General features: G+C 42.8%; 1 protein-coding gene across 1 annotated transcript in view; it reads right to left on the bottom strand.

Annotated features, from left to right (window-relative positions):
- MUC13 (mucin 13, cell surface associated) overlaps positions 1-365 on the bottom strand; it is a 16,568-nt gene extending 16,203 nt beyond the window's left edge. The window contains exon 1 of the mRNA XM_019522560.1: positions 215-365. The gene's annotated coding sequence lies outside the window, so the exon portion shown is untranslated. The remainder of the gene's footprint in view (positions 1-214) is intronic.
- Between the last annotated feature and the right edge of the window lie 3,428 nt (positions 366-3,793).

Here is a 3,793-nt window from a genome sequence, read left to right as displayed (position 1 = left end):
ATTCATTATATATCATTACATTATATTTTATTATTATTATCAATAATAATAATAATGTACTTGTGATTCTACAGAGTAAGATATTTCTCTGTTAGAATATGAGTGACAGACTCTTTCCCAAACTATTTTCGGTTTATAGCATTAGGATATGGGGGAAAAACCGGCACTGTCTGTGTAGTCAATAAAGAAAATGGATCATCCATATGTCACCCACCTTCCACACAAGCTGATGAGTTATAGTAGAACTGATACGGGCACTGGCAGGTATAATTTTGATACAGAGTAATACACTCAGCACCACTGTTTCCACATGGCGTGCCTTCACAGGTGGGAGCTTGTGCTAAGATGAAAGATATTAATACAACTTATAAACATACTCAGCCAAGGAGACAGAAACACAGTTATCTTGCTATTAAACTGCACCTCAAGAAAATCTAGGTGGTTACCCAATCTCTATGGCAATAGGCCACAACTTTAGCTGATAAATATTGTTATATTACCACTGATGGTGATAAAATCCTAGAATCGAAGAACCAGAAGGGACGTGCAAGATCATTAAGTCCGGTCCCCTGCCATGGGCAGAAGATTATTGGGCTCACTTTGACATTGCTAACTTTATTTACACCGGATCCTGCTCAACCTGAGGCAATAAGACTGCACGCATTTTCTAAACCAAAAGAAACCTCATGAAGGACAATCTGCTTGAAAGTTTTCTTCAAAGCAGACTGCCCCCCCAGAAGTGGTGCAAGCACCTACTCTGGATACCTTTAAGAAATGCTTGGATGCTTATCTTGCTGGGGTGATCTGACCCCTGCTGACTTCCTGCCCCTTAGGCAGGGGGGCTGGACCCAATGATCTCGCGAGGTCCCTTCCAGCCCTAGTAGCTATGAAATCTATGAAATCTATGAAAGCAAAAAAGGGCAATAATAACTCATGGCTTGCCAGAGTGCAAAACATTTAACTTCATCAGGTACGTCTCTGTTAGGATTTTTATACCATGAAGGTAGCTCTGGGCACAAACAGTCCATCATTGAGTAGTTTCCTATATTTAGTGCTTCCACCATTGCTAGCATTGGTGGAGTTGCACTGGCTTTCAGCAGAAATTTCAAAGTTGGTAGTGTATAGGAAGTCGCATAGCACCATCTATGATGCTAACATTACACTAAGAACATATTCCAGCTACATAAGGCAGCTGATGTTGACAAGATGTTCTGTTTGTGTGATTTCTTTATGCTAACTATGTATCCTGTATAATCGTTACAGATGATTGTACGGGATACACAATCATAACGGTGCATCCCGTACAATCGTTACATTGTCTTACACAGACTTTTGCACTTACTTAACAAAAAAACCAAACTACACATTGTACAATCACCGTAACCACCTATTGCATTGGCCTGAAAAAGTTATGTGGCTGTCACTATGACTTACTATTCACAGCTGTATTTTATAGAGCACAGTGCTCTTAAGTTTCAGACTAATTTTAAACAAAAGGTACAATATCACAACATGTCAAGCCTGCCGGCATTGTCTAGCAAATACATTTTGACATCATCATGATTCACCATCCAGCAAATATAAACCTAATTTCCTAGCCGTCAGGGGATATCACATGATTGCTCCATTGTTATGTTAATATGACCATATTAACATATAATATTACAGTAACCATACACTCATGATAATATATTTCTCTATGGCTCTGAGGGATAGCAGGACCACCCTCCATCATGCTGACTCCCCACTGCACATGTGTACATTACATCCAAGACAAGGAAATGTCCTGCATTAAAAAAACTTAAGGTAACAAACTCAATCACTCAAAAATTGGTCCCAGCCATGACTAAGTCTGTCTGTACAACTATTTAGTCCCTTTGCACATGTGAATTTACTGTTCCTGCACTAGGATGGAGGCAGCTAATCAGAGAGGGTTTAACATCCAAGTTGTAGGAAAAATGTGCCTCCTTCTGTAGCAGGTGAAGCATTAGGATCTTCCACAGGTTGTCTTCACTTGCTACCAAAGGAGGATGTGGAAGCAAGGGGGAACAGCAGGGGAGCTACATGCACTAAAAAGGAGAGAAGGGAAAAACCAGATGCCAGCTAGGTCTGCTGAGTTTCTTCTGTGCAATCTCTGTGCAATAAGGGGACTGCAACTGGACTATGTCAGCTTTGATCTTTATTTTAAGTCCACTGAATTCAGTGTTGTTGCTTAAAGCCATGAGATGCATTGTGTGCTCAGAGCTGTTGCACCATTCCCCAAGCACATGGAGCTTCCAGGTGTCACCCTCCAAATCAACCCCCTTACATCTCCTGTTTCTGCTTGTATGGAGGCTGAAGGTTGTTGCACTTTCCACCCTTCTCCTCCACTCCTATCACCTGGGAGGGTGAGAAAACACCACCTGCGTCCTGCAGGGTTATTATTTGCACCATTTGGTGAACAGGTGGCAGCAGCCAAGGAGGAAGGATTTACATCCAGGAAGTACTACAAATGTGGATCCTTTACAACTTGGATCACTTTTAAAAAACTTTATAAGTCAGGTCAACAATCCCTGTGTCCAGACCCACTTTCAATATACATGCTACCCTTCCAGTGTTACTAGGTCGTGCCCAAGTATTACTCTATAACACTTCCATGGCTATCGCTGACTGATATGTTCCTCCTACCTTTAGAAGGTGTGGATATCATGGGGGATGGAAAGATGTTAGAATTGGTTGTTCCAGTAAAAGAAAAACATTATAAAATGTAAAGGTCCCACAGGAACAGTCTGATGGAAACACGCTATCATCTGCTCTGATCTTAGTTGAAGGGAATCAAGCAGGAAGTTCTGCCTTTGTAAAATGATGGCTTCCTTGTTAGATATTAGGTTTAATCACTCAGGGCTGATAGGGAAAATTGATGAACCTGGGGGAAGGCATTTACTAAAGCTACAAGGGGGTGTCAGGATGGGCACAACTCATTGTAGGGAGATAGAGCAGCTGTCTACCTGCCCACATGGGAACAGGAAGAAATGAAGGGAGCCACCCTGAGCTTTTGAGTTCCTTTTACCTTCTCTTCTCTCCTCTCCTCCTGAGAAGATGGGCCCTTCCTGAGGTGGGCCTGAACCAGGCAACATCACCAGTACCCTGCTGTATCCCATGAGATAGCAAGGGAGCATGCAGTAAATCCAAAAGGGATTTATATTCAATTGGTACCAAAAAAACCCCCATACCTTAGGCATTCAGGTAGCTTTTCCAAACTTCCTTACCCAGGTCTGCAACCCCTTGGGGCCTAAATATGGATCCTACCCCCTAATGACACCAGGTCTTGCATCAGAGTTGGTCTGGCACACTTTCGTGGCTATCTGTAGCAGGTTACCATGGTTTACAGCCCAGTTTTATATTCCCTGGATCAAACTTGCTCCCACAGGAAACAGCACAATCACAAAACAAACAAATACATAAACAGTGAAGGGCTCACTGATGTGAAGTGAGCGGATACTGATGTGAAGGAGCGGATACTGATGTTCCCAGGAGAAGGCATTTATCAAAGCCGAATGGACACAACCCCTTGTAAGGAAGTAGGGCAGCCATCCCGCTGCCCACGTAAAGCAAAGGGAAGGAATGAGGGGAGCTTCTGAGTTTCTTTTGCCCCCTCTTCTCTTCTCTTCTCTCCCCTATTGTGGATGGGTATTGAGGGGAGGAGGAAAGGCAGCTTTCATCCTATAAAAGTGCAGGCGGGACCAACCTGGCAGGCAGCCTATCAGGAAGGGTTTAATAGCCAAGTGAAACCAAAAAAAAATATATTGTCATC

Source organism: Gavialis gangeticus, unplaced genomic scaffold (genome assembly GCF_001723915.1).
Source record: "Gavialis gangeticus isolate Ggan-Ray unplaced genomic scaffold, GavGan_comp1, whole genome shotgun sequence".
Lineage (NCBI taxonomy): Eukaryota > Metazoa > Chordata > Crocodylia > Gavialidae > Gavialis > Gavialis gangeticus.
Note: the sequence above shows the minus strand (reverse complement) of the source record. Positions and strands in the feature narration are given on the sequence as shown.